Genomic DNA, 27,036 nt, shown 5'->3' with positions numbered 1-27,036 from the left:
CCGTGTATTGTCGTGCGCTCGTCATCGCCAAGGTAATTAAGCAGAATAAAATAAATTATTATCATTGTTGGAACATTTTTGCTCCGACTGTCATCACAAAACAACAAAAATTTTCATAAAATATAAAATTAAACAAGAACAAGTTGAAAATTTTGATTGTTTTTTGTTTCCAAGAAAATTAAATGGACGGTGCGTGTTTTGGAAAATTTATTTCTTTTATTTCGCGACTTGTTTTTCTATTTTGAAACAACTTTTTCGTCTTTAATTAAATTAAGAATTAAAGTTTAAACTGATTCCAAATTTTCTTTTGTACAAAAAAAAAAATTTTTTTTTTACTAAAACAATTTTTCAGTCAATTCAGCGAGAAAAAAATCATTTAAAAAATAACAAACAGCATGTTCGTGAACCAAGCAAAACGTACAATGTGAGGCAAAAAGTGTATTATATTATATATAAAAACGCCCATCTACAAACTTTCAAGTTAATTAAATTCTGTTTCCTCTTTTCCCGCTTTTTTCGAGATTTTATTTTTGCTGGGATAAAAAATTATTATAAAATAATTGGATGGAGGAAGATTTTACAGAAAAAAAAAGTTTGAACGGTGTTTTATCGCTACCTATAAGCAACATAATAAATATATATTTTTTGTATCAATATTAATTTTTTTTAAAGAACATTAAAAGTTGATCATTACGAGGCAAAGTGAGAGTTTAACCTGTGAAACTTGTGTAAAAAAATAAATTGGATCCAAAACTAATCTTAATCTATTGATTTAATTGAATCAATTTGTTTCTCATTGCTTGTTCATTAATTTTGGTCCGGTTTAGATCTAAATTAATTTGTATTTTGTGTAAGGTAATACAGTCTAGTTTCAAATTTTGGCGATATATAAATTTTAGATTAATTTTCGAGTAATCCGATATGCAATGGCATCATCAACAGAAGTCCCCGTGAAACAAAAATGGAATTAATTTGAAATTTCGCAAGTATTTCATTCAAATTTTAATGGATTTCAGGTAAGTATAGTATTAAAGCTGGTATCCTTACCACTTGACAATATGGGAAAATTATTAAGAGACTTAAATTAACTCAATTTCGTTCCACAAAGTGCATCATCATGATTTAAAGCTTTGAAAATAATCAAACGAAAAAGTTTTAATCTGCATGTTCATATATACGAACGAGAAAGTACTTCATTACAAGCAAAGAATTTTAATTACTTTCATATTTAACGGCGTGGCATGGCTTGCATCCCGGATTCGTAATGTGTTTGTCTGCGCCAAACAAAATTATCGTTATGGTGCGATGATAATGATAATTAAACATCTTCGCTCGAAAGTTGGAGCGAATTCTCGTCGTATGCACAAAATTTGTTTGCAAACACATGAAAATTAGTTAAACAATGCCAAAGTTGGATCGTATCCGAAAATAAGCTTCAAAATTCATCAAAATTAGGAAAAGTTGTAAAAGTATTTTTTTTTGTTTTCGGGCTTGCTTGACATCAACGTGATGAAAATCAAAAACAGAAAACGAAGAAGAAGAAGAGAAAACAAAAAAATATTTTTTTACAATTGTTACGAAAAAAAAAACAAAAACAATGATAACGACAACAACAAGACAAATTTAAATGGAAAACGGAGCGTATCAATGAGTACTTTTTGTGTCAGTTCTTCGTTGATGACAAAACAAACACGGAGAAATGATGTCAATTAGAATGCTTTTTACATTTTAAAGATACTTTTGTTTTGTTTTCATTCATCCTCCATTTAAATAAATAATAAAAAAAAATCATAAAATAAACAAAAAAGTTACAACACCGCAGTATGTTTTATCTGTTATTCTTGTTGTTCCTTTGTTTATGTCGCATGACAGATCTTTTGTTAAAATTTCACGAATAACTCGTCTTATTTTGACATCTCGAGAAATTACTTGGAAGTCACGTTGATACGAAAGTTACTTTCTCGGTGCGCGTTCATAACGATAATAATAAAAATAACAACAAGATTTTTTTTTCTCTTTTTTTTTGTAAATGTTTAATGTTTTATTTATTATTAGTAGTACATTACTACTCAGAAATAAATGAGAAACAAACAAAGAGCAATTTGTTAAGTGCAGTTTTTTTTGTTTTTCTTCGTTTTTTGTCTGTTTTGCTTTGTAATTGAGAAATTATTAATTAGAGAAATAATTTTTTGTTTATTTTTATTTTTTTCATAAAATTTAAATTTTATTTCGTTATAATTAATTTTTAGTTTTAAAAAGGCTCAGGCAACTCCATTAAATGTTCAATAAAACAAATTGTTCTTTTTTATAAAAATTTTTAATTAGAGCCTTTTAAATTTTTAAATTTTTTATCCAATTTTTAATAAAACAAATTGTTTTTTTTTTCTCAAAATTTTTAATAAAAAAAAATAATTAAAAAAAAATTAATTAATTATACCTAAAATGATTAAAAATGATAAATTAGATCCCCTCTGATAATTTTTTATCCATTTGAAGCAAGATTTGACAAAAATTGCTTTGACACAGTTTTTGACATAGTTTTTTTGCTCTTGATTTAGTTTTCAAAACAAAACTATGTCAAAGAAAAAAAAATTTTTCAGTTTCAATTTTTTGGCAGTTTTGAGTTTGAATTTTTTGGCAGTTTTGATTTAGTTTTTAAAACAAAACTATGTCAAAGAAAAAAAATTTTTTCAGTTTCTATTTTTGGCAGTTTTGAGTTGCAAAATGATTAAAAATGATAAATTAGAGTCCTCTGATGAATTTCAATCCATTTGGAGCAAGATTTGACAAAAATTTTTTGACACAGTTTTTTTGCTCTTGATTTAGTTTTTAAAACAAAACTATGTCAAAGAAAAAAAAATTTTTTCAATGATTTTGGCAGTTTTGAATTAGTGCCCTCTGACAAATTTCAACCCATTTGGAGCAAGATTTGACAAAAATTGCTTTGACACAGTTTTTGACACAGTTTTTTTGCTCTTGATTTAGTTTTTAAAACAAAACTATGTTTTATTTTTCAAGGCAGTTTTGAGTTACTTTGACACAGTTTTTGACACAGTTTTTTTGCTCTTGATTTAGTTTTAAAACAAAACTATGTCAAAGAAAAAAATTTTTTTCAGTTTCAATTTTTTGGCAGTTTTGAGTTATAAAATGATTTAAAATGATAAATTAGAGCCCTCTGACAAATTTCAATCCATTTGGAGCAAGATTTGACAAAAATTGCTTTGACACAGTTTTTGACACAGTTTTTTTGCTCTTGATTTAGTTTTTAAAACAAAACTATGTCAAAGAAAAAATTTTTTTTCAGTTTCAATTTTTTGGCAGTTTTGAGTTACAAAATGATTAAAAATGATAAATTAGAGCCCTCTGACAAATTTCAATCCATTTGGAGCAAGATTTGACAAAAATTGCTTTGACACAGTTTTTGACACAGTTTTTTTGCTCTTGATTTAGTTTTTTTGCTCTTGATTTAGTTTTTAAAACAAAACTATGTCAAAGAAAAAAATTTTTTTCAGTTTCAATTTTTTGGCAGTTTTGAGTTACAAAATGATTAAAAATGATAAATTAGAGCCCTCTGACAAATTTCAATCCATTTGGAGCAAGATTTGACAAAAATTGCTTTGACACAGTTTTTGACACAGTTTTTTTGCTCTTGATTTAGTTTTTAAAACAAAACTATGTCAAAGAAAAAAATTTTTTTCAGTTTCAATTTTTTGGCAGTTTTGAGTTACAAAATGATTAAAAATGATAAATTAGAGCCCTCTGACAAATTTCAATCCATTTGGAGCAAGATTTGACAAAAATTGCTTTGACACAGTTTTTGACACAGTTTTTTTGCTCTTGATTTAGTTTTTAAAACAAAACTATGTCAAAGAAAAAATTTTTTTTCAGTTTCAATTTTTTGGCAGTTTTGAGTTAAAAATGATTAAAAATGATAAATTAGAGCCCTCTGACAAATTTCAATCCATTTGGAGCAAGATTTGACAAAAATTGCTTTGACACAGTTTTTGACACAGTTTTTTTGCTCTTGATTTAGTTTTTAAAACAAAACTATGTCAAAGAAAAAAAAGAAAAAAAATTTTTTCAGTTTCAATTTTTTGGCAGTTTTGAGTTATAAAATGATTAAAAATGATAAATTAGAGCCCTCTGACAAATTTCAATCCATTTGGAGCAAGATTTGACAAAAATTGCTTTGACACAGTTTTTGACACAGTTTTTTTGCTCTTGATTTAGTTTTTAAAACAAAACTATGTCAAAGAAAAAAAATTTAATTAGAGCCCTCAAACAAATTTCAATCCATTTGGAGCAAGATTTGAAAAAATTTTTTTGCAATTAACAAAAATTTAAAAATGATAAATTAGAGCCCTCTGACAAATTTTTATCCATTTGGAGCAAGATTTGACAAAAATTGCTTTGACACAGTTTTTGACACAGTTTTTTTGCTCTTGATTTAGTTTTTAAAACAAAACTATGTCAAAGAAAAAACTTTTTGGCAGTTTTGAGTTATAAAATGATTAAAAATGATAAATTAGAGCATTTTGTTTCAATTTTTTGGCAGTTTTGAGTTATAAAATGTTTATTTTAATTAGAGCCCCTTGACAAATTTTTTTTAAAACAAAACTATGTCAAAGAAAAAAAATTTTTTCAGTTTCAATTTTTTGGCATTTTATTATGGAGCAAGATTTGAAAAAATTGCTTTGACAACAGTTTTTTTGCTCTTGATTTAGTTTTTAAAACAAAACTATGTCAATTTTTTTGCAAGTTATTTAAAAATGATAAATTAGAGCCCTCTGACAAATTTCAATCCATTTGGAGCAAGATTTTGCTTTGACACAGTTATAATTTTATGTTAAATTAAAAATTTCAATGTGATTAAAAAAAAATTTTTGAAAAAAATTCAAAAAATTATTTTTAAAAAATTGTCAAAAAAAAATTTTTTTTCAGTTTTTTTTATAAATTTTTTATGAAATGATAAATTGCCATTTCAAAATTCTAATTTTCAATTTTTTGGCATGATTAAAAATGATAAATTAGAGCAATAAAAAAATTTTTTTTCAGCTCTTAATTCTCCATTTTTATTCATTAAAATCCATTTTTTTTCTTTTTGACACTTTTTTTTGGCAGTTTTGATTTTTTAAAAAAAAATATTTTTTTCTTTGTCAAATTTCAATCCATTTGGAAAAAAAAAATTGCTTTTTTTTTTGTTCTTGATTTAGTTTTTAAAACAAATTGGCAGTTTTTTATAAAATGATAAATTAGCTCCATTTTAAATTTGCTTTGACAACAATTGAACTTGAGACCTTTCATAAAAATTTCTTTTCAATCTTTTGGATTTTTTCCCCAATTTTTGACAAGTTTTTTCATTTTTTCTTTTGGCAGTTTTGAGTTACAGAACGAAATGTGGATAAAAAGCTTGAAGTTTTTAAAACAAAACTATTTATGTCAAAGGAAAAAAAATTTTCAGTTTCAATTTTTTTGGCAGTTTTGAGTTATAAAATTCCTCAATCCATTTGGAGCAAGATTTGACAAAAATTTTTTTTGCTCTTGATTTAGTTTTCAAAACAAAACTATGTCAAAGAAAAAAATTTTTTTCAGTTTCAATTTTTTGGCAGTTTTGACAAAATTAGAGCTCCTTCTTCAATCATTTAAATTTGTTTTTAAAACTGTTGAATGAATGTGCTCTTTTGAAATTGCTTGACCTCACAGTTTTTTTGCGGCAGTTTTGATTATGAAAATGATTTAAAATTAAATTTCTCTTTTTATCCATGTTGACACAGTCAATTTTTTTGTTCTTGAAAAACTATTTTTCAATCAATTAAACTTTTTTTTCTGCAAGAGTTTCAATTTTTTTTAGTTTTGAGTTATAGGTAAATTAGAGCTTTAAATTTGGAGCAAGATTTGACAAAAATTGCTTTGACACAGTTTTTGACATAAAAATGATAAATTAGAGCCCTCTGACAAATTTTTATCCATTTGGAGCAAGATTTGACAAAAATTGCTTTGACACAGTTTTTGACACAGGTTTTTGGAACAAAACTATGTCAAAGAAAAAATTTTTTTTTTTTGAGTTATAAAATGATTTAAAATGATAAATTAGAGCCCTCTGACAAATTTTTATCCATTTGGAGCAAGATTTGACAAAAATTGCTTTGACACAGTTTTTTTGCTCTTGATTTAGTTTTTAAAACAAAACTATGTCAAAGAAAAAATTTTTTTTCAGTTTCAATTTTTTGGCAGTTTTGAATACTAAAAAATGATTTTCTGCAAATTTCAAAAAATTGCTTTGAACATTTTTATAAATATTTTTTCATTTTTTACTTTAAATTAAATTAAAAATTAATTGTCAAATAACGGAAAATGAATTAAAAATACTAAAATTACAAAAATATATTTTTTATAAATAATTATGAAATAAAAAATTGCCATTTTGCTAATTCAATAAAAAAATTTTTCATAATTCTCCATATTTTATTCATTAAAAATTTAAAAAAAATATTTTTTTCGCATTCTAAAGCTGATTTTTTATAATGAATGCCATAAATTGCTAATAAATCAATCAACAATTGAACTTGGTAGACCTTTCATAAAAATTTCTTTTCATGTCTTTTCAATTTTTTCCCCAATTTGCTCTGCTTTCTCTTTGCTGGAAGACGAACACAAAAGCTCCTTCTTCATCATTTCCCATTATTTTTCCTTTTTGTCTGTTGAATGAATGTGCTCTTTTGAACATTGCTTGCCTCGCAGTGGTATCTATCTCTCTCTCTCCATGTTGATCAATTATCGTATAAAATTTTTCAATCAATTAAACTTTATTTTTCTGAAGAGTGTGTGGCGAGGTTCGTATGACAACGGATAAAATTTATTTTTTTTTTGTTTGAAAAGAAATTTCTGCGCTTTTAAATTTTTTTCTATATTTTATGTGAAAAAGATGGTTTTCTGCAGTTGATGTTATGAAATATGTCTTTTTGTACGGAACACGCGGCAATGGAGAAAAAACCAAAATTATACCTTTTCCGTATTTTGCGCCATTCATTGCAATGCCGTGATAAGATATTTGCTCATTTGGGTAGAAAATATGAGTTTTTGCGAAAAATAAAAAAAAACTTAACAAAAGACCGCCGCCACGCAACAAGAAGCGTGTAAAAAGAAAAAACGAGCGTAAAATAATGATGAGGTTTGCACAAAATAAAAATAGTAACTTGCCTTCTTTTTTTTCCGTTTAACTAAATTTCATTGAAAAAATGAAAAAAATCGATATCAAAGCCGTTAAATTTTGTGTCTGCAAGCGATTTGAAAAAAAAGTCGTTAAATGCAAATCCTGAAGGCAACAAAACACTTCACGAGCCAACTGAACAAAAAAAAATCAAGGCACGTGAAGTAGAACGAAATGTGGATAAAAAGCATGAATTATGGGATAAATAGGAGATGATTCGTGAAAAATCATTCGTTATGCCAGAAAACGTTACGAATAGGGTGTCTGCTAAAATATGTTCCGAATGAACAAAAAAAAAATATTAATCCAGGATCGCTTCATCTGTTTCGTATCAATGTTTTTCCCGTTGGTTTCCTCCTCGCACTCAATCGGAGAAAATTTAATCAAAAAAGGAAGGAATATACCGAAAAAAAGGGAAAAATCACCTCAATATTTTTTTCACAATTTTTTTTTTTGCACCATTTTTTGTGGATGAGCGAGTAGCGTGTGTTTGGATTTATCTCCTATTCGGTTTCTCCGTGTTGTTTTTTTTTCAGGAACTCTTAAATTTATGCAATCGGTGAACCGTTTCCTCTCACTTTTTGCAGGCTTTAATGTTCGCTCGTCTTCTTTTTCATTTCCTTCTGTTCTGTGCATTGCCTGGAAAATATCATACTCAATTATTGTTTTTTTTTCTGTTTTTCGCTTTACGCTTTATTTATAAAAATAAATCCTTTTTCATGAAAAAAAAGGTACAGCGCACTAATAATTTTTCCATTATACTTTTTTTATGAAGGTAAAAAAAATAACCACAAAAATCTGTATTTGCAGAAGTTATTATTATTGATTTTATGTTCATTTAACATTTGTCATATTTTTGTACAGATACACATGTATCGATGATGTACCGTGTATCCGATCCTGAGGAGATGTTCCAATTTATTTTTTTTATTTACCGCATTTCGCAGGAAAAAAATGGGGTTTGGTTTGAAAATGTTGTCCGTCAAGGTAATTTTATGTCAAATAATGCCAGAAAATTTTTACATTTTATTTTATTTTTTTCTAATATTTATTTTAATAAAATTATTAATCAACTTTTTATTAATTTTATTTTATCTTACTTTAATCAATTTTAAATTTATTCAATGAAATATTTATTATTATTTTTTATTTAATTTTATTTTTTTAATTATAAAATATTCAATTTATTATTTATTTTATTTTATTATTAATAAAATTATTTAATAATTTTTTTTTATTAATTTACTAATATTTTTAGCAATATTTTTTTTTATTTTTTATAATTTTAAAACTTTTCGGAAATATTTATTTTAATTTTTTAACATTAGAAAAAATTTTATTATTTATGAATTTTATTTTTTTTAATTATTTAGATTTTATTTTCAATATTTTAATTTTTTAACATTAGAAAAAAATTAAAATATTGAAAAAAAAATTTAAATAATTAAAAAAAATAATAAAATTCATTAAAATTATTTTTTTTTTTATTAAATATTTTATTTTTTTAAAATGTTTTAAAATTTCTAATAATTAAAATTAAAATTATACTCAATAGTAAAAAAGTGAAAAATATTAAATTTTTGAAATATTTAAGTATTAAAAAAAAAATAATTTTCATTTATCAAATAATTTTTAAAAAAATGAAAAATCATTAAAAAAAAACTCGAAAAGTTTATCTATAATTTTTATTAAAAAAAATAATTTTTTCACGATTAAAACAAAAAAAAAACCGATAAAGTTCTAAAATCCTCTTCAACAATCCAATTCGATTTCAAATAAAAAAAAAATCTGTCTCATTTTAAACGACACAGCTCTACGTGCATTGACAAGCAATCGAGAGAAAAAAAAATTTTTTTTGTCAAGTTCAGTCAATTTTACAACACTATTTCCGATTGCTTCCTGCTGAAATGTGCACAGGATGCATTTCAGAGATATGCAATCATTTGTGCGTGCATCCTGGCGTCGTCGCCCTCAAACGAAATAAAAAAAAGTTATCAAGGAAACGCAATATAAAAGGTTTGTTAAAAGGATATGAACACACACACAGAGAAAATTATTGAGGTTAAATAGTTTTTTTTTGTGCATTGTCACAGTTCATGGGCATTACAGCTCGAGGCGCAAAAAGTAATCACATATGTCATTTGCGAACGATCGAAGTTTTTAATCAAAATTTACTTCCTTCACAGAAAATTTCAATTTGATGAGATTTCTATTGTCATTTTTCCCGAGAAATTCAATAAAGTTTCAATTTATTTAGATTTAGGAGGAAATGGATATCCAAAGACTTCGCATTAAAAACGAATTAGCTCAAGGGCTTTTCAAGGAAGATCCAAATAAAAAAAAAGTTCTCCATGTTAAACTCTCAAATACTTCGAAATTTGCGGTTTTCGCACAAAAACACCTGCCTTGTTCACATTTTTTGTTGTTTTAAGCACAATAGTGGTTAAATTTTCATGAACCAAAAAAAAAAAAATAACAACTTTTTTTCTACCTCAAAAAAAAAAATTTGCATAAAAAAATTCATATATTTATATTTGTTTGTTTGTCGGTAGAAGATTATACTTTCACATGAAAAATCTTCTAGTGTCTCTTGAGAAAAATAAAGTTTTTTGAATGTTTCACATCACTTCAATCGTTATTATGAACATACTCGTGAACATACACGAGAGTTATATTGGCTGAGTGGCTTATGTTGGTATTCATATTCATAAATAAAAATAAAAAAAAATGTAATGTAATACTTGACTGAGTTTTATCCCTTTTTTTATAGAGTGAAGGAATATGTTACGAGACGTAAAGAGAGCTGATTTGCTCTCTCGTGTAAGTTGTTGAATTAAAAAAGTTTAATTTTTGAGAGGTTTTGAGGCGAAAATTATAAAAAAAAAGTTTGTTAGGTTCATAATGAGAGAAGATTTTTTTCTTTGTTTTCTTCTTAAAAAAAAATTCTTGCTCAAGTAGCGTTTTTGATGAAAAAAGTTAATGTTGGTTGACTTGAAGTATTATTAATTTTTTCAACAAATTTTATGAAAAGATTTCGAAAAAAATAATTTTAAAATTTATTCAAATTTCTAAAAATTAAAATAAATAAATAAATAAAAATTAAAAGAAACTATTCTTAAAAATTCATTAAAAAAAGTAATTTGAAAAAATTAATTAAATATTTTTTATTAATTTTTTTTTATTTTTATTTAATTTTTTTATATTTAATTTTTCTTGGTTCTTTTTAAGCTATTTTAAATTCTAAAAAAATAAAATTCTTTTAAAATTCAATAAAAAAAATAATTTAATTAATTCAATTAAAAATTTAAATTTTTGACTTTTTTTTATTACAAGAATTTTTTATGGTATTTGATGAAAAAAAAAATACAATAATTTGTCAAATCAATTTTTGTCTTCAAACTGAAACGTGTCACTTTTAGAATCTTTTTAACAGAAATTTCACAAAACACCCACAATTTACGTCTAAAATAATCTCTTCCTTTCATCGTCAATCCTTTCCCATAGAACAAAACTTTTCACTCCCACAGGATCAGGCAAAAACTAAAACAAAAAAAAAAAAATGAAAATCTCTCGTCAACAACTTGCAATAAAATAAAACAAACACTTCACAACAAAAACTCCATGAGAAAAAAAAGGAATATAAAACTAAGTTACTACAATATTGAATCAGTTGGGACACAAAACTCTGTGAAACTCTGCGAGTGATGAATATACAAAAGCATATATTTAATAAACATATCACAAAAATGTTTGCTCGGCATAGAAAATGTTCGAGTGAGAGTTTTATGTGATATGTGAATAAAATGATAAATGTAAATAAAATTTATATAAAATGAATATTTGTTGAAGAGTAAATATTTTTCGAAATTGGATAGCCATCAATCAATAAATGTTGTTATGATTGCTTGGGATATTGATCATTCGTTTTATCTTTCATGGCTTTTGGTTTGTCTGAGTGTCGAGTGAAATTGAAATATATTTGCCTGAATGAATTGTTACTTTCCTCCGTGGCACGCCTGGCAGTTTATTTATTCAGAACAACAATAAAATTTAATCCCTTTTTCTTGCAGAGAATTAACCCAAAAAATTATGGAAAGTTGTCGTTAGAAAAAAAGAACGAAAGATTGTAACGTATTTTGAAACCACGTGGTCACATTAATTAAGAAGTTAATTTTTAAAACATATAGAATAAAATAATTAGAATATGTACTGAAATATATCCCGTTTTGAAGTCACGTGGTTAAAAACTTAACAAAAGCTCAAATTAGATCTTGATGATCTCGAGATCTATTGAACCACGTGGTTTGTCTGATCTTGAGATCCGTTAAACCACGTGGTTTTCTTGATCTCGAGATCAATTGAACCACGTGGTTTGTCTGATCTCGAGATCTAATTAACCACGTGGTTTGTTTAAGCTTGAAATCTTATTTCTTTAATTTCAAGATCTAACTAACCACGTGGCTTTATAGATCTCGAGATCCGTTTAACCACGTGGTTTTCTTGATCTCAAGATCTAATTTGAGCTTTTGTAAAATTTTTAACCAAGTGACTTCAAAACGTTTCATATTTCAGTTATCCCAAATATTTTCTTGGAAACGCTTGAAAAATTATAAATAAACAACAACAGCAGGAAAGGAAAGGGGAGACCTAAAATGTCGCTCCTCGTCGTCTACCAAAGTCATTAGTTGACGTGTCGCATGTACTTACCCTTTGTTGTTTATGTAAAAACGGTCGCTCTCCATAAGTACATGATTAATTGTCCTTATCAAAATTGCGGTCTTGACCTAAAATACTGCCATATTTCATTTATTTGCTACAAAATTTCCGTGCTTTGTGCGGAGTCTCCGCATATCCGAGACAAACAAAAGAAAGGCAATTTACGGAATGAAAAGACGCAGAACACACTTGCGGTTGGTTTTGCGTTCATTTCCATTGCCACTCTTTGTTTGGATAGGAAAAATATGGATCTCACAGTAATTTTTGATTTTGTTTGCCTGTCATTATCATTTTATTACGGAATATGAGTAATGTGGCAGCACGTAAACAAACTCGTTCTCTTTCTACATGGCATTGCTCTGCCATGAAAGGTACATAAATCTTGCTTTTCTCGCAATCGCTTTGGAATATCAATGGATTTTTCCGTTCATATTGTTTGATGTTCGTTATTAATATTGGTATTGCGGAGGTTTGAACGAGCATTTTTCGGTAGATTGAGGATTTGAGTTTTATCTGATTTCTCATTGAAATGTCAGAAGGTTGAAATTGTGATGAATTCACGTTTTGTAATTTTTTTTTAATTTATAAATACATACAAAAATTTAATAAAATTTTTAAAAAATAAAATTATTTAAAAAAAAATTATTATTTTTAGATTAAATTTAATTTTTAATTATTTTTTTTTTGTCATAAATTTAATTAATTTTGAAAGAAAAATTATTTAAAATAAAATTATGTTAAAATATGAAAAAAAAAATTAAAATAAATAAATTTAAAGTAATTGAAAATAAATTAAAAAAATATAATTTTCTAAAATTTTATTTATTTAATTAATATTTATTTATTTAATTATCAACTTTTTATTAAAAAAAAATAATTATTTTTTTTTAACATTTAAATAACTTGGAATTTTTTAACTTAATATTATTTTTCAATTTAAAAATAAAAAACATAAATAAAAATAAATCTGATATATTCAAATATGCAAAATTTTCACAGAATATCAATTCTTCTGAAAATCTAAAATATAACTTTTCAAACAAGTAAAGCTAATACCGAAAGAAATTCCTTGAAATGAAATAAAACTATCAAAAAGCAATTCTGTCATCATAATCATTGATCCTTTTCCAACAATACCTCTTTTGTAAAGTCCTCTCATCTCCTGACACAAAACTCTCAAAACGTTCAATAAAATTCCTGCTCAAAATTGAATCGAAACCATACAAAGGGCATTATTTCCTTATACCGCTTTCGCAACATTACATAAAATCTACCATTCATGCATAAATGTTGGATTTCGATTTCATATTTTCTTCTCTCATGGAGGTACTTGCACATAAAATATTATAAACTAATACTCTCGAGTTACTCCTTTTTTTCCGTACAAAATGCTGTACGACACGAATGTACGAGAATTTATTTGAAACGTGACTGAGCATAAGTTTAAGGGAGAAAAAGAAAAAGTATTACAGTTAACAGTTTCATGTAATTTAGACACGAACATTTCTCAATAAAATTTCTCGTGTTCTCTCGCTGTTCGAAAAGTTCCGTTTTCCGACGTTGGAACACATAAAATAAAGTAATAATACAATCAAATCAAATCACTGCTCAGGGAAAAATTTATATTATTAGAATTTATGTTTTATTTAGAGAGGTTTTGTATTGCTGCCATGTCGAGCGACTTGTCTTGCGGAATTATTTGTTTTGCAGATTATAATTTTATTGCGATGCCACGAAACGATGAGATGCGACGTTAATAGAAAAATGTTCGTTATCGGAGATTTATCGTGTCTGCTTTCGTTTGTTCTTTTGCCTTGTTCTGATTGTCTCTTGTGAAAAGTATTTAAGAAAATTAAGAGAAAAAAATTAAAATAAAATTTTCATTAAATAAAAGGTCCTAAATAGTCAAAAATAATAAATACATTATAATTTTTTTTTTATTTTTAAAAATTAATTAAAATTATTTTTTAAAAATGTTTTTTTTTATTTAAAAAATTAAGAAAAAAATTTATTAAAAAAATAATATAATAAATAAAAAAGTTAAAGAATTTTTAAAATTAAATAAATAAATAAAAAAAAATATTTTTTAAATAATTTTAAGAAAAATTTAAATAAATTAGTAATAAATTATAAATTTTAATTAAAAGAAATAATAAATACAAATTTATTTTTTTTAATTTAATAAATTAATGAAAGCTATATTTTTTTATAATTTTCCAATAATTAATTTTTTATTCTTTAAAATTAATTAATTAGGTAATTTTTTATTTTTTTTTTTAAATAAGAAATTTTCGAAAATTTAATAATTATTTTAAAATATTTTTTTAAAATTTTTTTTTTAATTTCATAAAATTACTTTTTATTTTAAATTTTATTAATTTAATTTAATTTAAAATTCAAATTAAATTATTTTTTATTTTATTTTTTAATTAAAATTTAAATTTTATTTTTATTAAATTATATTTTATTTCAAATTTTAAAAAATATTAAAATCAAAGAAATTTTTATTCGCCATTTTAAAGTGTAATTAAAGGCATGACCTAAAAAAGCAAGAATCAAGTAAAAATCAACAAAAAGCACATAAAAATGAAGAAATTAAACTCTTTTTAATGTTCTTTAAGGCAAACAAAAGAAAAAATCTTTTCTTTAATGTCACTCGCTCGATAAACTTTTTTTTTAAACGGGATTTTACGGATTTTTTCTTTATGTTATTATTTAAAACGATCATCCAGATTACAAAGATATGCCGAATGCCTCCCCTTTTCTCTGTCTCTCGCAAAGCAATCCTTCGTTAAGCAGCCCATCAAAATATGTTTCGCTAACTGGAAAGGGGTTCATCTTATTTATCTATAAAATTTTAACGACTTTCTTATCTTTCGACATCATTCTCGAACGAGCTAAAAATGTAACTGATGATGATACGGGTTACGGTTAGTGAGTCGCTATATCGTTCATTCCTTGTCATTATCATAATAAAATATATTTTGTAGTACCTCGCGCAGTTTAAACTACAAAAAAAAAACATACATTTTTGATACGATTTTTCATCTGTTAGCAAATACTTTTACCAACGATGTATGAACGACGACGAAGACGAGCAAAAAAAACCCTAACTCGATAAATTTATTTGAAGTACGTGGGACTACTTTAAATTTTAATGTTTTACTGATACATTTTTCGACGTACTCCGACTTGAGACGGGAACGACAAGGACATCCAGAAATGGATTTAAAACGAGCACAATTTAATGGGCCTTTGCAAAAACGCTTTCTACTATTTATTTTTGGCAGAACGAGCAAGTCAAATTGGGTTACATATAAAATTTCATTGTACGCAAAAAAAATACTTAATAATAATAATAAAAAAGGAAGCAAATTTCTTATTCTGTTTGAGACATTTGATATGGGTTTTGTTATTTCGGGTGTCTTAACAAACATTAGGGAACTGCTCTGTCCTTGACTTCTTGTTCCGTTAGCGATCTTATTATTTTATTTTATTAAAAAAAAGTCTCGAATTATTGAGAGTGCGATATGAATTCTGCTTAAAAAAAATTATTGAATAAAACAAATTGGCATGGGGTACAAATAAGGGATGAACTTGAACAAGCAGAATTTGTTTAAAAAGTAATAAGGGTTTGTGAAGAAAAATATTTTAGTGATGATAAGATATATCACTCCCTGAAGGCATATTAAGGATATTTAAGGAGAAAAGATTAAAAGAAGATATTAATAGTTTTTCGGTATAAATTGAAGCTTGAAGCATTTTGAAAAAGGTCTCTCTGTGATGTTTAAAAAAAATTTTAAAATAACGTTTAGCATGTTTTTGTGGTAGTAATGACCTTCAATATTGACAAGTTAATATCGAAAAATTTGAAAAATCAATTTTGCTGATTTTAGTTTAAATTAGTATTTGCTTGGTTTGGATTAATTGAAATCATTTAAATCTGAAAAAAAAATATTTTGTACGAATTTTGAAATTTTTAAAAATTTTAGTGGTTGACTTATATTAAAATATTTTATTAAATTTTAAATTTTTTAAAGTTTAATTTAAATAAATTTTTTAACTTTATTGAAAATTAATTAATTTTTATTTATTTTTTTATTATTATTATTATTATTAGAAAAATTATTTTTTTATTGTTTTTTGATTTTTATAATTTTTATTAATTTATTTTTTTATTTTTATTTATTTTTGCTATTTTAATTATTTACATTTATCAATAATTAATTTTAAATTTTAATTTAATTTAAATAATTTAATTAAATTATTAAATTTTTTTCTTCAAATTTTTTATTTAACTATTTTTTAAAATGAATTAAAATAAAATAATAAACTATCAGATTTCATCAAGTTCTTTTTAATATGAAATAAACTTTATGAACTCACCTGTATAATATTTTTAATAATTTTTTTCTCAGAACTCATCCAACTTGTTCAGTGAACTTGAACTTGACATGACTCAAATACAAATTCCTCGAAGAAACTTAATTTTCTCAAACCTACAAACAAAAGACAAAATTTTAAATAATTTAATCAAAAATTACTGAAACAAAATACTCATAAAAAATTCTTCAACTTTTTTTTTTGCTGCCCATCCATCTGAGTAAACATCATTCAGCAGTCGAAATGTAGTCAAAAAAATCCAATTCAATTACTTTTTCCGAAACTGTCCTCATTATTATTTATCACATCATCGTCGTTCCGCCATCATTGCTTTAGCAGTGACCTTTCTACTCCAAATATTTTTCCTCCTACGTTTTTCTATGGCTGCAGGTTGCTGCCCCGAACAAAAACAAACAAACAACTGCCTAATTTGGATGTCATTCAACTGTGAGTCTATCCTTCGTACCTTCATCTTGGCGTTGTTGTTGCTTGTTAGGAATTCATTTGTAATCCAATACGCGTCAAAATTAAATTCTTATACACATCACGTTGCTTCACGTCCCAACAATGCGAATAGATTTGGATTGGAAGTCTCGTCATCGCCGCCGGAGATAATTCTCATTATAGAATCTTATTTCGCATTATTCCAATTGTGATTTGCGAAATTCGTCATTTCTCATGAAACGCATTAAATTTCTTATCTATTCTTCAGAGAAATTTTTTATTTTTTTATGAATATATTTATTTGTTTGTTTTCTCCATCGCCATCATCTGCATAAAGTTGAATTGAACAAAAAAAAAATAATCAAATAAAAGTTATTTAAACTTTTTTTTTTTGAAAAACTGTGGGAAAATGACGTTAGCACGTGCAAGTTGCATCATTTCCAAAAATCAAGTCAAATTTGTTGCCGTCATAAGCGAACACATTTTGCAAAATGATATTTTGTTGGAAAACTCGAATAAATTACATTTTTATCAGTTTCGCTATATATGTATGGCATATGCGATAGCAGCGCATGCAGCAACAGCACTATTTTCCGCTATTTTCTTGTCTGTCTCCTCCGCTCTCGTTCTCTCGCATCCAGTCTGACTTATGAATATATTTTCGTGTCCGTTCTGCTGGCTTGCTGTTTGTTTGTTTGCCTGCGCGTGTAATAAATAAAATAAAAAAATGAAATAAAAAAAAAATAGAGAAAGCAAAAGAAGGAAACCATGGCTCTACCCATAATGTATATTTTATGTATGATGGCATTTTTGCGCTGCGTTTGCTGTCGCTCGCCGTAAAGTGAGTTGACATTATAGTTTTCCCTGAAGCGCGAAAATAATTTTTTTTCTCTCTTTCTCTCGCTTTGTGTTTAAATGCACTTTCCTCATTTCTTTGTTGTTGTTGTTGCTTTGTGTGGCTCGCGTTTTGTACATGGCACAAATTATTATACACATTATTTATAAATATTCATAGAGAGAGATATTAGAGCAAAGCTTGGGTATTAGAGTGTCTGAAAAGTTGACGATTTTCGCTTTTATTGCGAATTGGAACAGAAACTGAAAATATGAGAAAAATTAAAATTTAAGAATTTTAAAAGCTAACAAATTCAAAAACTGAAAAATTCGAAAACTGACAAATTTGAAAGCTGACAAATTCGAAAGCTGACAAATTCGAAAACTGACAAATTTGAAAGCTGACAAATTCGAAAACTGACAAATTTGAAAGCTGACAAATTCGAAAGCTGACAAATTTGAAAGCTGAAGGATTCGAAAACTGACAAATTTGAAAGCTGACAAATTCGAAAGCTGACAAATTTGAAAGCTGAAAAATTTGAAAACTGACAAATTTGAAAGCTGACAAATTCAAAAACTGACAAATTCGAAAGCTGACAAATTCAAAAACTGATAAATTCGAAAACTGACAAATTTGAAAGCTGAAAGATTCGAAAACTGACAAATTTGAAATCTGAAGATTCGAAAACTGACAAATTTGAAAGCTGAAGTATTTGAAAACTGACAAATTCCAAAACTGACAAATTTGAAAGCAGAAAAATTTGAAAACTGACAAATTCGAAAGTTAAAAAAATAAAATCTGAATAACTTTTCAAACTTACCAGACAAAAACAATCGCATTTATAAGCCATTTCCATGAATCCATTGTTCGAAACAAAAAAACAAAACTTCCTTGCACGTCCTTGTTCTAATAGAAATTAAATATTCTCGTATATTTTTCTGCATAATTTTTTTCTCACATGCATTAACTTTTTTTTTATCGCACAGAATCCCGTTTCGTTCATGTTCAAAGTTCACATCAAAGCCATACACAGACTCGTAATAAAGTACTGACAGCCAGCAAGGAGGAAGGGTGTCAAGTAAATTACATATCTCTCCTGTGTGAAATAAGCCTCTTGGCACTGTCGATACACTTGACACCCTTTTCTCCGGCAACTGCATGGATGACATATAACATGCCTCGCATGCATCTCAAAGTGTCATTTTATTCACATGTATACTCTGGCAACACCGAGATAAAATGCTAATGTGCGAGAGTAGAGGGAAATAAGCAGCAGCAGCAGAGGGAAAGATAAACTAATGTGTGTACTTAAGAATTATGTGCGAAAAACGTTTTAAAAGTGCAAACAAACATTGTCTGTATAAAACATCGCTTTTTACTCCTTCGCCATGTGCATGCAGCGAACTCTTCTTGAGAAAATCTGTTATTTTTTTATAATTTTTTTTGTAGTACTTTACATCTCTCCTCGTCTCGTTTGCTGTCTGTTTATTCTACTCTGTATTTATTTTTAAGTAACTTTATTTTCCTTTTTTTCCTGCTTCGTACTTTCCTTCTCGTCATCTCAAAACCCGACGCTATTTTTTTTTTTTTTTTTGATGAAATGAATGTTTAAGAGGAGATACGATGTTTTTACTACTTATTCCGTTAGTTTAGTTCAACAAAACTTGTCGGGAGTGATGATGATGATGTTTCACATCACAAGGTATCGAGAAGCGAGATTCAACAGGAATATTTACAATGTATGAAAATTTGATGTAAAATTTAATATGGTTGATGTTGTAAAAACATTAATTAAAACTGAGATTCGTTGGAAAAATAACTAAATAAAAACATTGTAGAATTTGTTTTTCTTTTGCAATGTAGAAAAATATTAAGTTGTGAGTAAAATGTTTAAATTTGAAATGGCGGGAAAATATAAATAAATGAAAAAGTCAAAAAAGGCGCGAAAAAATATATAAGATAATTTTGTTTGAAATGGCGGGAAAATTTGTAAAAATTAATTTTTTTTAAGTTAGCGGAAGAATATGAAAGATAAAAATTTTAAAAAAGGCGCGAAAAAAATATAAAATCAAATATTCGTAAAAATGGCGCGAAAATTTTTAAATGTTCAATTAATTTAAAAGTATCAAATATTTAAAACCTGACAATATAAAAAAAGGCGCGAAAATTTATAAAAATAGAAAGGCGGAAAATTTTGTAAAAACTAAATTATTTTAAGTTAGCGGAAGAATATATAAAAGATAAAAATATAAAAAAGGCGCGAAAAAAGTATAGAAGCAAATTTTATTAAAAATGGCGCGAAAATTTGTAAATTTTAAATTAATTTGAAAGAAGTTAAATATTTAAAACATGAAAATTTTATAAAAAACGCGAAATTTTGTAAAAACTAAATTATTTTCAGTAAGCGGTAAAATATATAAAAATGTAAAAAATGGCGGGAAAAATTTAAATAGCCCAAAAGGCGGGAAAATCAATAAGTACTAAAAAAGATTAATTTGGCGGGAAATTTTATATAAAAAAGTATGTAAAAAATATATATAAACTCAAAAGTAAACAACATTGGAAATTTGATATAAAAAAGCATATAAAAAAATTATAATAAAATAAATAAAAATTCGTCTACAAACTCAAGAAAATGTAAACATAAATAATTTTTCTCAGAAAACCATTTTGTAACGCCACATATATCAAATTCCATGTTCAATATTGAGATGTCATTAAAACTTTACTTAAAAATGTTCATTCAGCCATTAAACCAACGTAAAAGCCCAGACAATAACCAGCAATTTATCACCCATTAAATACAAAGCAACATCATGGTCACTGACCTTCCCCTCATTCTCTTTTGACACAGTTGGTCATGTAACTGTCGGAATCTGAACTGTAATCTGGACTTCACATAGCTTGACATACATTTTAAATCTTCCCTTCTACGAGACAAAATAATTGTTGTCTACTTTTATCTCTGCTTGTATCTACCAAGATTCCATGTCGGAGTAAAAGAGGAAGACTTACTCTTCTTATTTTCTTTTCTTCCATCATCCTCCTCTTGTGGCGAGAACAATACGATAATTACTCGGTAAATGCGAGTCTCATACCGCTTATTGACACAAAAAAAAAGTTCATTTTACAGAGAAAGTTGTTAGTTGACAATAAGCATTTCCCGATTTTTTTGTCTTTTACTTGGAATGAAAGCGACACGAAAACAAGGAAAAATTCCTTACAGAGTTGGGGATGGTCTTTAATTTTAAGCACTGTCAGTAAATTATGTGATTAAAAGATTTAGATAAAGGATTAGGCGGAGATTTATGATGTTGTGACGTCTTCTGTTTCTCTTGTTGTTGTTATTTTTTGTTAGTTTTCTTGTGGTTCGGGTGACAAATTTATGATTAAAGGTCATTTTTCTGCGAGGATTAATTTTTGCGAGACAAAAAGTTGAAAAAACATGGAAAAAAAATTTGCTCAATAGTTAAATTATGGGATTTTTATGTTAAAAAATTCCAATTTTTAACACACTCGACGAGAAAAACTTTTTTATTTTACGTTAAAGAGCTCATAAACAAGCCCGTACTAAATTTAATATTACTTTCGGATGAGAAATGTGTCTCGTTTTGCCGTCTAGCGTACGAAGATTATCCATAAAACTCTTTTTATATTGTTTATTGTTATTATTTTTTAAAAGAATGCTCGTTTTTTTCTCGAAAAGCCATAAAAAAGTATAATAACGACTGATATTTAGCATCAAAACTCATCATATTCCGTTCGTTTTTTACGAGAAATTGTTTACAAGTGCTCCTTACTTCACTTTCGTGCCGACGCTTAACACGTTTATTGTTCTCCCTCGTAAATTTTGCTTGTTCGTTACCTGAAATGATGCCTGTGGCGACGTGCCGAGGAAATTCACGTCAAAGGGAACGTTGCTCACATATTGTTCTCGAGTACTTTTCTGAACGACTCTCGACAGCGACGAATTGCTCACTAATTTCATCAAATGGAGACGTCTGGTTTTTTTTTCAATGACAATTTGTGGGAAAAAACAAACAAGTGACTCGAATCTCGAAATAAATTCCGAGAAATATTTTTCGTGTCATGCTTCGTTAGAGAGCTTCAAAGCAAAAATTTCAAGTATTTTTCATCAGCAAACAAAAATTTTTCTCTTAATTGAGAAATAACCAATTTTTTGACCAAAAAGTCGCTTAAAGAGTCAGAATTTTACTTAAATATTTGCCTCTTTGGCAGAGAAACGTGTAACGAGACTCATTTACATGCAAAAATGTGATCGTAAAGAACAAGCAGCTCGACAATATCCTCCGTATTTTTTATGCAAATATTCGAAACACCAACAAACATCTTGCCTTCTGCTCGGCATTGTCATCAAAGGAGCAGAGAATTGTGTTTGGACACACATATTTTAGAGGCAAACAACGTGCGATAAGAAGGTCATGCGAGCTCAATGGAGATGAATTTGTGTCGTTGTGATGTTATGTAAGTGTTTCTGTTGAGAACGACGTCGACGACAAAAATAACTTTCTTTTTTTTTTGTATTTTGCTCGGTATTTTATTGCCTTTATGGGCTCGCTGGCATGAGATTCTTAAAGAAAGAGAGAAAAGTTGTCGGTTTAGAAAATGTACGAACGAAATTAGAACATTTTGATTTATTTTTTAAAATTATCAAAATATTCTAAATAATTTTTTATTTAAATTTAATTAATTTAAAAAAAAAATTAAAATAAAAAAAAAAAAATTAAATTAAAAAAAAATTAAATTAAATAAAAAAGTAAATTAAATAAAAAATTAAAAAAAAATAATTAAATAAATAATAAAATTTTTAATTTCTATTTAAAAAAACTAAATTTTCGAATTTTTAATTTTTATTCGTTTCCAAGCTTTAAATATTTTTCAAAGAAATTTCACATTTTTCTCAAATTTTTCGATTATTTTAATTTTTTATAAGTTTTCAAAAAATATTAAATAAAATTATTTTTTGATTTTTAATTATTTTTTAATATTTTAAAATACTTTTGAATATTATTTTATTAAGAATTTCATGAAATTAAGTTAATTATTTTTTTTTTATTTAAATTAATTATTTATTTATTTTTATTTTATAATTATTTTTTTAATTTGATTTCTATTTATTTTTTTTTTGTAATAAAAGTTAAACTTTCAAAAGCATTTTATATTTTATAATTTTTTTGTGATACAAGAATTTTCTAAATTTTCTCGAATTTTCCATAATTAAATTAAATAAAGTTAAAATAATTAAATTAAAATTAATAAATTAAAATTATTTTTTTTAATTTTTTCCTTGAAGTTAAACATTCTTAGCATAAAATCTCATTTTTTTTTCTTGAAATGCAGTAACAAAATTAATCCTGTGACATAACCTAAAATGTGTTAAAGTGTGTTCTTTTGCCTTTAATGCTCAGATATCACTTGACCTTCAAATATTTCTCGTGATATTTTTTTGTTCTTCTCCTTTGTATGCAACAAAGCTTTCCGTCGCAAAGAAAAATTCAAAGGGATAAGACTTGCTTTGATGTGCAAATAATATACACTTTATGGAGAAATTTTCGGAATAAAATTCCTGACTTTTATGAATGAGAATTCCTTTGCTTACTTGTCTGTTATAATCAACTTAAAGCTCCTTATTTTTTTTTCTTTTGTCCATCTACAAAAAAGTTCAACAATTTTTTTTTTCGTGAAAATTTATTCATGAAACCCTTTCTTTTTTTTTTGACTCATTTTGTTGGAAATTACTCTCATATTTTGTCTTTATTAAGTCCGACGAATCCTTTTATGAATAATTTTTCTATCAATATGCTTATGACCGCAACAGTTTATCGTAGCTAAATAACTTTTTCGATGGGAATTTCAATCACTTCCTAAACGAAAGTCGCTCCAACGGACCCTTTTTAAGCCCTTAAACTTGCGAGAAAGATTTTATCATTTTTCAACATCTTTAAATAATTTTTTATCTCTCCCAATATCGACAAAAATAGGCTATTTTCGGTATTTTTTTGCTGAAGAAAAAAATGTATGAAATTCCGATGAAAAGCTATAAAAGGCAAAAAAAAAGAATTTCTTACCTTTTTTTACGTTTTTTTCCTCTATTTATTATTATCATTGCTTGACCTACTGAGATCGTATTGAGTTTGGAATTTTTTCGTATGAAATTCATAAAAAGGAGAAGAAAAAGTATGCTAATCTCCTACACACTTGTATTGCGTAAAAATTCGAAAGTGGACCAAAATCGATGAATATTAAACGAGTTTTTTGCCTCCGCCAATAATATTTATAGGCTTTTTTATACTCATTTTTTATTCATCAAATTGGCTCGGGCATCATCATCAAACATACGAGCACATTATTTTTTATTATTTTCCGAAGAAAACTTTTCGCTGCCGGAGTTCATTACATAAAATATTACGATGTAAACAAATAAAAAGGAGAGCGGGCGGACGATTTTTTCACATAAAATCATCGTTTTTTATTTTGATAACTCTCGGATGATTGTCCACTTAATACGCCGTGATGGAGGCAAAAGCAATTTTGTTGAGCTATAAAATGATAATTTTTTTTTGTATTGAACTTACCTTTTTGTGTGGTTTTTGGTTTGTCGGAAGTTGATCGCATTAATAAATAATCGAATTTTTAACGCATTTAAATGAAAAATGCGCGCCAAAATGGTCACGTGGTTAAAAATTTAATTATGCTTTAAAGAAAAATTTTTAAAATGTGCATTGGGGCACAAACTAAAAGTTTTTGAAAGACTTTCGAAATATGCATCGGGACAAAATCAAAATTTTAAATTAAAAATAATATTTATAAGTTTTACAAAGCTAAACCACGTGGTTAAAATAATTAAAAATTTTAATATTTTTATTGAGAAAATTTTTTAATTGTTTAGAATTTTATTAAAATGTGCATTGGGACAAAATTTTAAATTTTACATTAAAATAAAATTTAAAAAAAAATCTTTAAATTGTGTCACGTGGTTAAAATAACCACGTGGTTTAAATTTTTCTTAATAAAAATAAATACAGAAATTTTTTATGTTCATTGGGAAAAATTATTTTAATTGTAAATTAGGGAAATATTTAAAAATATGCATTGGGATAAAATTTTGAAATTTTTTTAAAAAGTTAACTTCCATTAAATTCAAAAAGTCACGTGGTTAAAAATTTGAAAAAATGCACTTTTATTAATTTTTGTATAATTTTTCAAATTTCAAACAATTTTTCGTTTGTCCGCAAATATTTTACCTGAAAAATCACACGAGAAACTATTATTAGGTCATAAAATTATCATTATAGCAATGAACGAGCAATTTATGTTGAGGCACAAAAATGATGAATAATAATAAAATAAAATAGAATAAAAGGAAATAGTTTTGAAAATATTTGCCTCGGTATAGTCAATGACGTGCGGCGGCGAGAACAACGACGACGACGACGTTGCCATGATTTGAACGGATGGCACGCAATCTCATAATGAGGATGCGAAAGGAATTTTTAATATAATATTTTAGTTGGTAGGTACATGTTCGCTCACAAAAAAAGGCAGAAGAACATTATTGAAGGAAAAACGGAAGAAGAAATAGTTGATGCAAAAATTTCGCCTACAGAAATTTTGCAGCTGCATTCCTTCATCGTAGCAGTAGCAGTGCATATATCAATAGAAAATTTTATTCCAAAATGAATAAATCGAGTCCTGTTGCCGTTTTCCTCCGTTTTCTCCTCCTTAGCAAGCACCAACAATTCAATAATAAAATTTTAATCTTTAAAATTTGTTTTTGAACAAGGAATTTTATTTGTTTCGTCGTCGTCGTTGTCTTCCCTTTCTTTTCCCTTCTTTCTGCAAACGAGGATTATTTCTTGTATTTAATTTTAATTTTATTATGATTCATCCTTATTATTTATTCAAACAATAGCTTGCTCAAAAATTGTTTACGTTATTATTAGAACAGCAGCAGCGACTCATTCATTGTTCGAGTGCAAAAAAAATACAAAAGTTTCCCATTATTCGGAACAAAATGACTGAAAATAATGGAATAATGAAAAAATCTGACGAAACAAAGAGAGAAATAAAAAAATTAAAAAGAAAGCAGTAAAATTGCATTGTGCAACTGTTTTGTTTCTCATGCATTTTCAAAAAGAGCGAAAATAACAGATTTATTAATTTCTTTAGAAATTCCGAGTTGTTTTCATTTTAAATGAATGAACGAGCAAATGAGTGCATAAAGGAATGGAATTCTTCAAACGAGATAAATATTTGAATGGAAGCTAATACGACGTGTTGTTAACTCGAGCAGCAATAACAATGTTTATCTCGTTGTTTTTGTAAAAAAAAAACATTTTAATCCTTTACATTTTTTTTATAAAAAAATGTTTCTTTTTTTTCTCTTTGAAAGATTAAAAAAATAGTTGAACGTGATAAAAGTAAACAATTTTAAAACAAAAAAAAAATAATTATAAAGCGCCATCTTACGGCAAATTTTTGAAATATAATAATTTTTAAAGAGACCTCTATTGGTAGGTTATGGTTGAAATTTTAAAAAAATATTTTTATTTCAAAATTATTAAAATTTACGAATTATTAAAATTTTAAAAATATTAATAAATTAAAAATTTTTATTATTAATTAAAAAAAATTAATACAAAAAATTTTAAATTAAAATTTTAAAAATAAATACAAAAATCTTATTTTTCAAATTTTTGTTGAATGAATAAAGCGCCATCTCTCGATGATAACTAAAACACAATAAATTAATTAAAAGAGACATCTGTTGAAAAAATTTTGATCTAAATTTCATAAAAAGATATTTTTAATATAATTTTATGAAAAAAAAATCTGAAATCAAAAATACTGAAAATCTTATGAATTTAATTTCAAATAAAAATGTAAAAATTGACAAAAAAATCAATTGAATAAAAACTAACCTTTTTTTAATCCTTAAAATATTTTAAAAATAACTTGTACGAAACCCAATTAAAAATCCCTTGAAAACAAAAAAAATATAAATATTAACGATTTCCTTCATTTTTTCTTTCCTTTTCAGATAATTAACGCACGATTGAACAAAAGTGTTATTAAATTCAAAAATCATCGTCACAGCAAAAAATAAACGAGCAAAAAGGACGCTTTTTTACCTAAAGAAGGGTAAGTTATAATTGAATTTTTATGAAAATTTGTTTCATCAACCAAAGCTTTATTACATTAATTGATTGAAATATTGCAAAACGGTGCAAAAACCAACAACTTTTTATGTTGCTAATTACTTTTGACGAGAAATCCAAGAGACGAGAAAAAATTATAAATACGATTAAATCCCGTTTCCTGTTTAATCGCGTCTCCTTTATCTTTCAACATTCAAAGTTTCGTGCAGCAAAGTTTTTTTTCTTCTTCATTTAATTTTTTATTAAATAAATGGCAAAAGTAATTTCAC

General features: G+C 26.2%; 1 protein-coding gene across 2 annotated transcripts in view; it reads left to right on the top strand.

The window, feature by feature from the left end:
• LOC134830653 (neural-cadherin-like) overlaps window positions 1-27,036 on the top strand; it is a 165,737-nt gene that overhangs the window by 29,553 nt on the left and 109,148 nt on the right. For both annotated transcript variants that reach the window (XM_063844203.1, XM_063844202.1), the window contains exon 2: window positions 26,650-26,750. The gene's annotated coding sequence lies outside the window, so the exon portion shown is untranslated. The remainder of the gene's footprint in view (window positions 1-26,649; window positions 26,751-27,036) is intronic.

This window comes from Culicoides brevitarsis, chromosome 2 (assembly GCF_036172545.1).
Source record: "Culicoides brevitarsis isolate CSIRO-B50_1 chromosome 2, AGI_CSIRO_Cbre_v1, whole genome shotgun sequence".
Classification (NCBI taxonomy): domain Eukaryota; kingdom Metazoa; phylum Arthropoda; class Insecta; order Diptera; family Ceratopogonidae; genus Culicoides; species Culicoides brevitarsis.
Note: the sequence above shows the minus strand (reverse complement) of the source record. Positions and strands in the feature narration are given on the sequence as shown.